At 42.3% G+C, this 13823-nt stretch overlaps 1 protein-coding gene across 2 annotated transcripts in view; it reads left to right on the top strand.

The window, feature by feature from the left end:
- CPM (carboxypeptidase M) overlaps positions 1 to 13823 on the top strand; it is an 82102-nt gene that overhangs the window by 28891 nt on the left and 39388 nt on the right. The window lies entirely within an intron of this gene.

Raw genomic sequence — 13823 nt, 5'->3', positions numbered from 1 at the left:
CTTTTAATTTCATGGCTGCAATCACCATCTGCAGTGATTTTGGAGACCAAAAAAATAAAGTCTTGACACTGTTTCCACTGTTTCCCCATCTATTTCCCATGAAGTGATGGGACCAGATGCCATGATCTTAGTTTTCTGAATGTTGAGCTTTAAAACAACTTTTTCACTCTCCTCTTTCACTTTCATCAAGAGGCTTTTGAGTTCCTCTTCACTTTCTGCCATAAGGGTGGTGTCATCTGCATATTTGAGGTTATTGATATTTCTCCTGGCAATCTTGATTCCAGCTTGTGCTTCTTCCAGCCCAGCGTTTCTCATGATGTACTCTGCATATAAGTTAAATAAACAGGGTGACAATATACAACCTTGATGTACTCCTTTTCCTATTTGGAACCAGTCTGTTGTTCTGTGTCCAGTTCTAACTGTTGCTTCCTGAGCAACTTCCAAAGTAAATGATCATTTCTTTGTCCATCTGGACATAGGTCTACTTTGCAGATAACATTGACCTGAAGGGTAAGAAGGGTCTCAAAACCTCTTCTAGACACAAAAGCACATTACATTCCCAAAGCTTCTTAATTAATGAGTCTAATGCCATTATTGGAGAAGTGACTTACTGAGAATTGCTTTTGTTGGGAGGGGAGAGTGATGTGGGAGATGAAGCTGTAGGTTTATTTTGGGAGTCAAATGCCTCAGGATTCAGGAGTTAGATGCCTCAAGTTCTTTGTCCCAAGAAAGAGAAACAACTATTGCATCTAAAGTGGTAAGAGAGGAAGTTCTACTTTATGTTGAAGGAGCGGTGTGGAACAAACATTAATCTTAGAGTAAAACAAAAAGCCAGTTTGACTCCAAGCTGTCAGGGCCTATTCTTTCAACTGTAAAATGAGGGTACTGCTTGCCTTACATATCTCATGGGGTTTTTGCTAAGGATTAAGTGATAAGATGACATGTGAAAGTATGTGAAACACTTTGGAAATTATGTAAAATATCAGGATTTTAAGCAGATATGGTTTCCTGAAATCTTTGAATTCTTCCTCAGATACCTTGATTATGACATCATTTAAATATGCTACTCCCTCTGTAATCCTAATAATCAAATTCTCAGTGCAATACTAGAAAAGCCCCAAATCAATAGAAATTCCTACTAGAGCAGCTCACCTTCTAATGCCCCTCAGTGAGTGACAGTTGTCCATGGGTCTGCTGAAAGTGTCATTGCTGACTCTTGTAAGCTTGAGAAATCCATTGATAATTTCTGAAGCTTGGGTGTTGCAAAGATGTGAATGCCAAAGCAGTGATTCTTGTGGTTTTGTTTTGAAGTAAATATTTATATTTGTACTGACTTTGCAATGAATTTAACATGCTGCTTTGTTACAGAAGTTAATTAGCACCAGTTCATGGCTTAAATGATGTAGAACTATAATGTTAAATATGCTCACATTCTTCTTGGCTATATCAAAAATAAACAGAAACAGGGACTTGCCTGGTTGTCTAGTGGTTAAGACTCCATGCTGCCCATGCAGGGAGCATAGGTTCAGTCCTTGGTTGGGGAACTAAGATCCCACGTACCATGCAGCATGGCCAAAAGATAGGAAAAAAATAAATCTCATACTCACCACTCTTGAAAGAGGTTGAGTGATTATCATGTAGCTTCTTAAGTTTGTTGACAACAAATTTATGCTGTGATTTTGTCAAAGGATAAATGAAAGGACCCTTGAAAGCCAGAAACTTTCCAAGTTCACGTCCACAGGCTCTTTCTCATCCTTGCCTTCTCAGCAGCCAGAGCCTGTCCCTGCCTCCCCTCCGCTTCCTCACTTGTAGCAGTCTTACTGCTCTGTTCTACCCAAAGTCCGAACAGGAGTGGTGACCAAATTCAGGCAGAGAGAAAAATTCAGCCATCTACATCTTTTTTTCCCCTGATCCAAAGCCCAATCCTGAGGAAGACATGAAACTCACGATTAATGCTCCCCACCATCCAAGCTTCTTATTCTATGTTAATCACTTGACCTTTGCTAAGTTAATGACTTGGTGACCAGAAAACTCAGTGATCACATAAATTATGTGATTTAAAAATACTTCTTTAATTTTTTTCTGGTTGTAATAGAAATTTAAAAACATCCTTTAGTTCACATTCATATTTTCATCGAGATGATTTTTCTTTCTCAATATATATGGAGATTTAATAAGCTATTTTGGGCTCTTCCCTCATAGTCCAGAGGCTAAGACTCTGAGCTCACAATGCAGGGGGTCCAAGTTTGACCCCCAGTCAGGGAACTATATGCCACAAGTCACAACTAAGAGTTTGCATGCTACAGCTAAGACCCAGTGCAGCCAAATAAATTAAAAAAAAAAAAAGCTATTGTGCCTCGGTTTTGGATAGTTTACATAGTAACTTCTTAACCCCCTTTCTAGTATAGTTTTGTGTTTTCTTCAGAAAGAGGCAACCTGTGAATTTCTCACCTTGGGGCCTCCATCCCCCACCTACCCCCAACCATGACTTCACCTTTCAGGTGAATAACTCTGACCTCTTCTGAGCCTGCATCTCACTTTGCAAACTACGGAAACCAGTGAATCAGGCTATGATTTTTTTTTTTTTTTTTTTTTTACCATTATCTTCTACAAATCCTGTCCCCTCCAGCTTTTATTTTGAAATGTTTCAAACCTATAGAAAGACTGCAGAAATATTAAATATTCAGTTTTCATTTATATATGTACCAGCTGTTAATATTTTGCTACATTTGCTTTCTCTCTCTCATGAGCTCTATCTATGGGTTTCAGTGAACTCTTAGAAATGGTAAATAGCGTGCTTACTTACAAACATCTAAGCATACACCATCTAAATATGACTTCTTAACCACAGCACGCCATTATTGAGTTAAGAAAATAATTACTCAATGAACAATATAGTCTGTTTTCAAAGTTCTCCAATGGCTCCAAGAATGCCTCTTATAACATTTTTTTCCCTTAGAATCCAATCAAAAATTGGAAACACACTGCCTATCGTGTTGTATCTCTAGTCTTGTAATCTGGGCCAGTCCCCCTGCCTTTTGTTGACATTGACCATCTCCCGTTGGACCAGTTTTTTGTCACTGACTGATTCCGTAACGAACCAGTTCTTTATCGACAAGCACTGGGGTTGCCCGCCTACAGTGATGAGTTGGCGTCTCTCCACGGCGGGACCAGACTGGGAATCTTAACATGATTTCCAGCCTCCATCTCCTGGAGACTATTAAAATCTGAGTGATGGCTTCAATCACTTTGGCAACAGACCACGTAAGAACACGTTGTGAAAGATGCATTTACGGTTCAGCACAGCTGGCCAAGGCAACCTGCTTCCTCACTTTCCTTATGGCAGTGCTGCTTCCAGGCTCAGCACCAGCCTCAGGCATTTTGCTCTGGGAGTTCTGAATGAGGTTCAGTTCTTGGGCTTGAGTAAATTCCCCTGATGTCTGGTGGTATGAACATTCGTGACAGTTTTCATGCTGTCCCCATTGATTTTGAAGGACATGTTTTCTGAAGACAGCCTGTTCATTCTGTGAATCCACACTTCAGTTTTTTTAAAAACTGTAGCTGATTTTGGTCTACCTGAACTGATCTGCACATTTTCTGAAAGACACATTCTGGGGGCATGATGGGTCTGTCCATATGTTAGGGACACTGTTTACAGTTGAAATTTTTCTTTCATTGCTCTGACGCTGCATCATCTCCTAGGGCTTGTAGTGGTGGTGGTGGTGTAGTCACTAAGCTGTGTCTGATTCTTTACAACCCCATGGACTGTAGCCCACAAGGCTACCCATGGGATCCTCCAGGCAAGAATACTGGAGTAGGTTGCCCTTTCCTTCTCCAGGAGATGTTCCTGACTCAGGGATCAAACCCAAGTCTTCTGCATTGCAGGTGGATTCTTTACCGACTGAACCACCAGGGAAGTCCATAGGGCCGGTAGTAACATCCATCAGTTCAACTCAGGGCCTTCAAACAAACATGTGCTCATCGTGTTTCTGCCACTGTTTATAAAGTTTGTGAGGATTAAATGAGATAGAAATCCCATGTGGTATAGGTACCATCAATCCTATAACATAAAAACTAAATCCACTCAACAAGATTAAGCAATTTACCCAATACCATATGGGTAGTAAGTGTCAAAGCTGGGGGGTTTAAACCCTGGCAATTTGATTCTAAAACCTGCACAAGGCATTGTTACATAAGGTGCCACAAGAGGGACATTGCATATCTGTCAAGAGCTCTCAGATGCTATTTGGAGGTATATGTTGTACAGAATTTCATATATGAAATTCTGGTTTAGATGTACTTAACTAAATTATTGACCCAACTGTGAAACTTAAATCTCAGAATGGTAAAACCAGTGAGAATTTGTGGGATTTTGTTCATCCCACAAAAGCACCGATAGTCCTAATTTTAGGTCAAGTTTAGACCTTAAAGGAGCCTATTTTGGCAACTCCGGGGCTTCTCCCATTGTTAGAAGATCAGCATATTTCTGTCTGAACCCTGGCTTCCTTTACTTTGAAATGAAAGCCTTTTAGGTACAAATGCAACAAGTAGGATGACTGAGAGACAAGGCCTTTGTTCTTCTAAGCAGCTTATGAGAAAACTAGTAAAGAAATTGCCATTATTCCTTGCCACTGAAGGATGAGTTCTTATGGTAGCAATAAATAGGCAATTAGGATAAGCAGGCCTCCAACGAACTGGGGTTTGAGGGAGGGAGCATGGAGGAAGGGCTCAAATGGATCTGAATTGACCTCATTGTAAAACACAGCTGTGTGACACCCCCAGGAATGGATAAGAAGTAAAGCCACCAACTGGGAAGAAAGAACCAAAACACTAACAAGGAACCAGAATGCCCCTGGAAAACCTTAAAAGAGAACCCACCAACGGACAATAAACATAGAGCCAGCTATAATGATTGACCTTTTAAAATAGCGTTTTTAAAAAATCTCAAGTACTTGTTTGTACTTTAAGATGATATTTAATTTGGCTGTTAAAACTGAGCCATTCTTCAAAACGAAGATTTGATTTTGTTTGACCTCTCCCCTAAGGCACCAAAAGCGGAAGTTCGCAGCTTTTTATAGTATGAGGCCTCTAGAGATTTTCACTTTGGGGATTTAAAACAAGTTTCCTGTCTCTCTATGAAAAAAGACTAGAAGGGAACATAAAAAAAATTAGGGCGGCTGGGACATGAGAATTATGGCTAGCTTTTAAAACTTAATTAAAAAAAAAAAATCTCTTATAGCTTAAAAATTAAAAATTTTTAGAGGAAGTGCAACAGATTTATCAGCTTCTGACCTGGGAATCGAGTGGGAGGAATAGAGAAGGTAGAGTTGAAAGAGGAGGAAGGCAGAGGAATTTCCTGCCATCTTCTTGTTTGGGTTGATGGTTGGTGATTAATGAGACAAACACTCAGCTTCTCTGGGAATCGTGACTAGTCTTGAATCAAAAAAAAGGAAGAAAGGAAAATGTCTTCCAATTCAGTACATCTTCAGGTTTTTCCTTTTCTCTTCTCAATTGAAAAAGATAATGTCCCCAAGCAATCAGAAGAATTTCTGATTTAGAAATTGAAACCCCCAAACTTCCCTACTGACTTGTTCAGGAAGCAGTAACATGAAACTAACATTTCCATTTCTCAGGTGTGGTTTCACAGCATTAGTGCCATGGGGACAAATAAGTAAGCAAATGGAATCCCATGTCCCCATGATGACAGAAGAATCTAATCGGAAGCCAGATATTTTGTTTGGACCTCAGCAGTCTCTTATATGGAAATATCCCCAAGAAGGTCTAAAAACCCTGGGATTGATCTAGAAATTTGGAGCTTTTTCAGAGCCCACCCCAGATAGTTCTTTGTAGACTAGCTGTAAGCCTTTTCTTCGGTCCTGGACCCTGGCTCCAACTGAACTTATTTGATCATTTTTCCAGCCATCCATTCATTTAGCAAGCATTTATTGGCCACCTACTACATCTGTGCCAGGCATGACACTAGCTACCACAAGCACAGAGGTGCACAGTCCCATGCCTGCAGGAAAACCTGTGGTTTTAGTGTTAGGAGAGGGGTTGCAGAAGCATGTGGGAGGCATTCAAAAGAGAGTGCAACTCAGGCGGGTAAAATATAGGATCAAGGAAGAAGGGTAAGAAAGGTGATGCATGGGAGGGGGCTTTCGGTTGAGCCTTGGAAAGGCAAGAGGAAGCCGGCCACTTTGATCAGGTAGATAGAGGACTATCCATGCGGGAGCAAGAGCGTATATTTATAGGCATCAAGGCTGATGGTAGCTCCCATTAGAATCACACATGATTAAATTAAGACTGCCTGGAGCCCAGTGTAAGGAATTGTGGTAGAAGGCTAGAGGCAGCAAGTCCATGAGAGGCCACTTGCCGTGCTGAGGAGCTTGGATTGTACTTTGATGTCATGGGGGAAAAGGGACCAAAACTCGGGGTCCTAGCTAGAATATAGAACTGCCAGAGGCAAGAGGCAGCCCAGTCCCATGGCTGCTTCCAGGCGGAGCAGGGCACTTGCTCTTGTCACAGTAGCAGAAGGACCTCTAGGTCGCCCAATTTCTTTCTGCGCCACTGAACCCCTTCTTGACAAGTTCCTCTGTTCAGGAGCAATATCAGGAATTCTGAGCCCACTACACAGTAAATGGCATTAAAGCTCCAGGAGGTCATGTGGCTGACTGGGGATTGGAATCATTGCATCTTACCAAGGATGGGTTCACAGCTTTGCATGTACAGAATCAGACAGACGGGGCATTCACATGGGCTGGCCAGACTTCTCAACTCAATGCAGAAGCCCCAGTGACTGCTGGGCCGTTTGCCATGTTGGAAGAGTGTGTGTGTGAATTTTTTTTTTGTCCCAGAAAAGATCTGAGTAGAGCAGTTGAGTTTTGTCCATGTCCTTCCTCCTCTTGCTACTCCACCTACCCTACTTTTTCAGCCTAGTCAGCTTAGCAGACAAACCTCTGAAGTAGATCTGTCTCAAGATTCCAGAGCTTTGGGGCAGAGCCACTGAGGCTTACCAGTAATCCTTGAATAGAGAACAGTCTGGGGACAAGCTGGTGTACACTAGTTTGCAGACCAGTCTGAAATTTGCACACTAAAGCAAGGAGATGATAGCTTTAACTTCTCAGACCATCCTCATAGGGTCCTTGAAAGCCCTCCTCCCATTTCCAGTTCTCCAGAGGGGATAAAGGAAAATCTCAACACCAGAAATGGCACCTGGCAATTTATGGGCACAGGTTCACGTTTCTTTGATCTTTTCTGTCCCTTAGGTGACTGGAACAGTGCAGCATAGTGGTTAAGAACAGAGCAGGCTCTGAATAGGCCTTCCAGCTCCGTCCTTGGTTACTATGGCTCTCAAACTTTATGTATATTCTTAATTGAAGGATAATTGCTTTACAACGTTGTTGTAGGGCAGAAACCAACACAATACCAATCAGCCATAATTATACGTTTATCTCCTCCCTCCCCTCTCCATCCCACCCCTCTAGGTTGTTATGGACTGCCAGGCCGGGCTCCCTGTGTCATATAGCAGCTTCCCACTAGCTGTTTTACACCTGATAGCGTAAATACGTCAATGCTACTTTCTCTATTACGTCCTACCCTCTCTGTCCCCCACTGTGTCCACAAGTCTGATCTCTGTGTCTGTGGTTCTCAGACTTTAGCGAGCATGAGGATGCCCTGGGGAGCTCATTAAGACACAGACTGCAGGTCCTCACCCCCACGGTCTCTGTACTTAGGGGTGGAGTCTGTACTTAGGGGTGGAGTCTGAGAACCTGCATTTCTAACAAGTTCCCAGAGGATGTGATGATACTGGTCTTGGGACCACACGTGAGAACCATGGCCTTGTGAGCTTCCCTAGGATAGCGCCTCCACCTGTGTGAAAGGATAATCTTTTACCTACTGCTTATGGTCATCAGGGCCAAGTGAATATATATCAAATGCTCTGAACTGTGAGGCATGCTACCGTGCAAACACAGCCATGCTGGAGACGTTGTCCCTGTTTTGTTTGCAGTTGTTTGTGTTGTTTGTCGTAAGCCACTTAGCAGGAACTTCCTCTTCCACTTCCAGGCCCGAGGTCACGGAGACTACATGTTTAACCCGACCAAAGTTATGTGCTATTTTTCAGGTCCTCTGGGACATTATTTGAGGCCGGGCTGGCTTTGTGTGTGTAGTAATGGGAATGAGCATAAGTGAGATTGAAGGTTTGGTGTTGGAGTGTTGGCTTCTTTTTTAGGGAAGACAGGAGGAACTCGCCAGCTTCACATCACTCTTGCCAGTAGAGCTGTTGGTCCCACTTATGTATGAAGACACAAACTCAGGCATCAAGCAAGGTCCCCTGAGCTTTGACTTAGGTCAAAGGGTAATTTTAAGGACACAAAGAGAAATATTCTAGTCTGGGAAACAACTGATCTATCACCCTGGAGGCTGGCGCCTCATGGGTTGGACCTTGCGCATCACCAGCCTTGTCATCACTGCAGGTCTGCTCCTGGGACCAGGCCACCCACACAGGGATTCCACTTCTCTCTGGATTCCACTTCTCTCTGGGTGCTCTCTTGAGCACCAGGTGTGCTCAAGAGCTCTGAAATGCTCAGCCACTTTCTCTCCACTGCTTAGAGTGTTCTGTTTCCTTGCCTTGCGGATCTTTGTGAAGCTTTTTGAATGGTAACACTTTTCTGGTCCTACAAGCAAACCCAGTTAGGTGCCCCGTTGGGCACCATGTCACATCCCTGGGCTTGGAGTCAAGGCCGGAGAGGGTTCCTGGACACAGATACTGACAGTTTTACTTAGGGATTGTTATATCAACACCTGGTATGGACCGTCCCTGTAGGGCAGCCGTAAGTTCAGGTGTATTGCTATGGCTCAGTGGTCATAGACGGGTGGCATGCTGGAACTTGTTCCAGGGACAAATTATGGCAGTGTGATGCTGAAAGAGCTGCTGGGGAACTATGCGCCCAGAGTGGGATTGGCCCTGACCTACCTATTACTTGCAGGAAGAGCCTGGAGTCATCAGAAGAACACAGATACTGGAATTGGACAGACCTGGGTTTGACTCCTGGTTCTACCACTTATATCAATGAATTGTGGGTATCACCCACCACACAGAGGTGTTGTAAAGATCAAGTATTATAAAGTGTAAAGATCAGGTATTATAAAGCTCAGCATACAGTATATGAACTTAATAAACAATAAGATTTAGTGTTTTATTTTTAAAAACTAGAAAGATGGAAAAGTGAAAACAAAGTCTTGGTTTTATAACCCTATCACTTAGCCCATTTTTACTGACAGTGTGCTATTTTCAGTTCTTATAGGGACTCATCAATTATTTCATTTAAGGCTTTATATGCTTTGGAGCTGTTTTGTTCCATGGTATTTTGTTAGTGAATAGTCTATTTTACATGGTTGTAATTATATAATTTTGTACTCTGATTTCTTTGCCATGGTAAAATATTTTACATTAAAAATTCTGTACATAATTTAAGTGGACATGCTGTAATTTACATAAATTACTTATATTTGGACACCTAACCATGGAGCATTGTTGAATGAATGATACTACATTTGTGTAATACAATATCAAACAGCCATTTTATTATTTTTTTAATTTAAATTTATTTATTTTGGACACTGTGGGAGAGGGAGAGGGTGGGATGATTTGGGAGAATGGCACTGAAACATGTTTAATATCATATAAGAAACAAATCGCCAGTCCAGGTTTGATGCAGGATACAGGATGCTTGGGGCTGGTGTACTGGGATGACCCAGAGGGATGGTACGGGGAGGGAGGTGGGAGCAGGGTTCAGGATGGGGAACATGTGTATACCCGTGGCGGATTCATGTTGATGTATGTCAAACAGCCATTTTAAAAGGTGTAGTCAAAGTATATTTGTTCATATAGAAATATGTTCATGATTGTATGTAAAATGAGATGATTTTACCGCCCAAATCTATCTGGACATTCACTGCCTCAATCTGAGCAGCTTTCAAACTTTAATGGGCCTCAGAATCACCAAAGGAGCCTGTTAAGTGCAGGTTGGGGACCCTCCCCCTGGAGTGTGATTTGGGAGATGGGGCTCAGGGATTGGCGCTTTTCCAAGGATCCAGTGATTCTGGTAGGGGAATAACACTCCTTCAGTTTCTCCCTGTTGACACTGTACTTCGTTTTTCAAGCTTCTCCTCCTACTTTCTCCTGAATGCCTAGAGTGTTCTGTTTCCTTGCCTTGCGAATCTTTGTGAAGCCTTTTGAATGGTAACACTTTTCTGGTCCTACAAGCAAACCCAGTTAGGTGCCCAGTTGGGCACCATGTCACATCCCTGGGCTTGGAGTCAAGCCCGGAGAAGGTTCCTGGACACAGATACTGACAATTTTACTTTGTAGTGGAGAGAAAGTGGCTGAGCATTTCAGAGCTCTTGAGCACACCTGGTGCTCGAGTTCAAAGTTCAAAGTAGGTGCTCAAAGTTCAAAGCAGGAACTTGGAGGGATAAAGGCAGCCTGTCCAACCTTGATAGAAAAAAAAAACATCTTGTTTAAATTAGCCTCACCTTGGCAATCAGGCTGTGAAAAGTCAATAGTCTGTCCTTTGTGCATTTACTCTAGTCTAAGCCAGAGATAACCCGTGTTTATTAGAGAGGCGGGTTAAAAACTTTCAAGAGGCTTAGCTTTCCAAAAGCATTGGGTGAATATCTTCAGGTTTATGGGTTGTTTTCATCCTCAGGCTTGGTGCCATGGAGGGTTATTCAAGGTAAGTTTCTCATTTTGCTGTTCACTTAGGAGCCATTCATGCTGAAATTGAGATTGAGTTACTACCAATATTTCTTCATTTAGATTTTATTGGTTTGATTTCCCAACTTCCTTGAACCAAAGTACACACACACACACACATTTTTTTAGGCTGCGCTGGGTCCTTGTCACTGCATGTGGTTTTCTCCCGTCGCGGTGTGTGGGCTTCTCGTTGCCCCGGCTTCCCTTGTTGCGGAGCAGCAGCTCTAGGGCAAGTGGCCTTCAGTAATTTTTGGCACACGGGTTTTAGGGTGCAGGCTTAGTAGTTGTGGCGCTACGTGCTTGGTTGCTCTGCAGCACGTGGAATCTTCCCAAACCAGGGACCAAACCGGTGTTCTCTGCATTGCAAGGCGGATTCTTAACCTCTGGACCACCAGGGAAGCCCTCAAATAATATTGAATACCTATGTCAAGTCAGGTTTTTCTTGTCTTACACTATCCTTTATATTACAGGTCAGCTTTGCAAATGCAGAGTTAGAAAACAATTGAGAAACATTGTGTCGAGGTGATGGGCTTCCCTGGTGGTTCAATGGTAAAGAACCCACCTGCCAATGCAGGAGACATGAGCTTGATCCCTGGGTTGGAAAGATTCCTTAGAGAAGGAAATGGCAACCCACTCCAGTATTCTTGCCTGGGAAATCCCATGGACAGAGGAGCCCGATGGGGTATAATCTATGGGGTAGCAAAAGAGTCGGACACGACTTAGCAGCTGTAAACAACAACGTCAAGATGATACTGAATTTTTTTCCTTGCTTGTGAGGGGACCAGACCATCAGTTCAGTCGCTCAGTCGTGTCCGACTCTTTGTGACCCCATGAATTGCAGCATGCCAGGCCTCCCTGTCCATCACCAACTCCCGGAGTTCACTCAAACTCACGTCCATCGAGTCAGTGATGCCATCCAGCCATCTCATCCTCTGTCTCCCCTTCTCCTCCTGCCCCCAATCCCTCCCAGCATCAGAGTCTTTTCCAATGAGTCAACTCTTCGCATGAAGTGGCCAAAGTATTGGAGTTTCAGCTTTAGCATCATTCCTTCCAAAGAAATCCAAGGGCTGATCTCCTTTAGAATGGACTGGTTGGATCTTCTTGCAGAGACCAGACCATATTCTATACAAATCTGTGGTTATTCTAGCCTTGAAAGCATTAATAGCTACAGAAAAGAATCCCCCAGAAGGAAACCTAAAGAGCCAAGTTTAATAGAAAAAAGCTCTTATTTGCTTCACATGAAAAATGGTAACATGCTAAATTTGAAGCCCTAGGTGATCTGAGAATTGGTAATATGGGGGAATCAAAGATTCTGGTTAATAAAGTGGTTCTGGTGGGAGACCACCAAATGGATTGTACTGATACTTGTCCACATGGCTAACTTGGAGTGACTGTTCAGAACCCTGGTCAGAAGTCAGCTCTAAAACCCTATGTCTGTAAAGTTTTATGTGATCCCACTCCTTGAAAAAGTTTCTTCCTTTATTCTACAGTCACACCAGTACCTTATACACACTCTGTGATCATATATGTCACAGTCCAGTGTAATGATGTTCTTGCATGCTGTTCTTCTCTAGATCAGAGACTCACTGGGTGTAGAGAGCATAACTATCTGTAGGAGTAAATGCATGAACATAATAGTACTAAATAAATGGATGTGAATGAATGACCTGAGTAGTCTGCACTGAACAAGTGGCATCAGTCAGATAAGCTGCCCTTTGGGGATGTTTTTTGACAATTTCTGCAATTACTAAATTTAAAGCATTACCCTGTCAAGATGAACCGTCCTACAATTGTTATAATAAATTAAGAATTAATGGTGGAAAAAACAAGTCCAGTATCTGCTTCTCCCTGAGTTCTTTATGGTAAGAGAGTATTCCCCCACCTATGGGATCCCCAGATTAAAGGAACTACACTAGAAATTCTGCAGAAACGGGCTCCACATTAGCCCACAGACTGCTGTTAAATTCCTTTCCTGGCTTCTTGAATTCCACAGAAGGTTTAGCTATTACAGATATGTGAACTTTGTATCTAGGTGCTAGATATCAAATATACATTTCCCCAATCTCTAGTTTTAAAGTGTATTAAAAAAAAAAAAAGAATGTGATTTTAGAATCGAAAGAAACCTCTTCATTTTGCTGATTAGGACACCAAGCTTCTTGAGTGACAGGCTGTTTTCATTAGTATTAAGAGCTCTAGAATTGAGTCATATAGGCCAGAATTCAGGTCTTGGTTCTGGGGCTCAAATCACAGCCTCTTACTAGCTGTGTGATCATAAGCAGTTTATTTAATATTTTTTGAAGGTCAGTGTTTTCATTTTGTAAAGTCTGGTTAAAAATCTATCTCACTGGCTCAGGACAAGGGATTGCCTGAGTTAATATGAACCAAAGATGCAGTGGTAACATCTGCCCAGAGCAAATCTTCAATGACGTTTAGTCTCTGTCCAAATCTCACCATCTGGCAGAGTTAGGACTTAGAAGTTTTCCTTGAGGCATTGTCAGCATTGTTTGTGGTTCCCAGCTTACTCGACAGGACTTGGTGCTCATCAAGGACACTCACTGCTGAGAGGCTTTGTTACATGATCATTTGAATACAACAAGACTCAGGATTTGCTGTAAAAACAGTCTCCCTTCTGAGTTTCATGTTTTCTTGCTGTTGATTTTTTCACATTCCTTGCACTGAGAGTTATGGCTCCCTCCCAGTCAACTATCAATTATTATTTCCGTGTTATTGTGTGAATTAGCAAGATCACTTCTATAAGGCACCAGGACCTCAGAGCACGCTTTTTGGAAAAACAATTTTGGAAAAATCAAATCTATGTAACCTACTAAGTCTACTAAACATTTTGGAAGAATAAGATCTATGTAACCTACTAAGCCTTCAATTTTTAAAAGTCACATTCTAGAATAAGAAGTTAAATATTTCTGCTGATTGAAAGGATTTTGGCTGGCAGTAGATTAAAAGCGTTCCAGGCACAGAGGTGTTAGTTGCATGAACTGAGATGGTCATGAAACATTCATCAGGTGGAAGAAGTAGCATCATTGTTCACTATTCTCATTCTGCCAGAGTT

This window comes from Bos mutus, chromosome 5 (genome assembly GCF_027580195.1).
Source record: "Bos mutus isolate GX-2022 chromosome 5, NWIPB_WYAK_1.1, whole genome shotgun sequence".
In the NCBI taxonomy this organism is placed as follows: domain Eukaryota; kingdom Metazoa; phylum Chordata; class Mammalia; order Artiodactyla; family Bovidae; genus Bos; species Bos mutus.
Note: the sequence above shows the minus strand (reverse complement) of the source record. Positions and strands in the feature narration are given on the sequence as shown.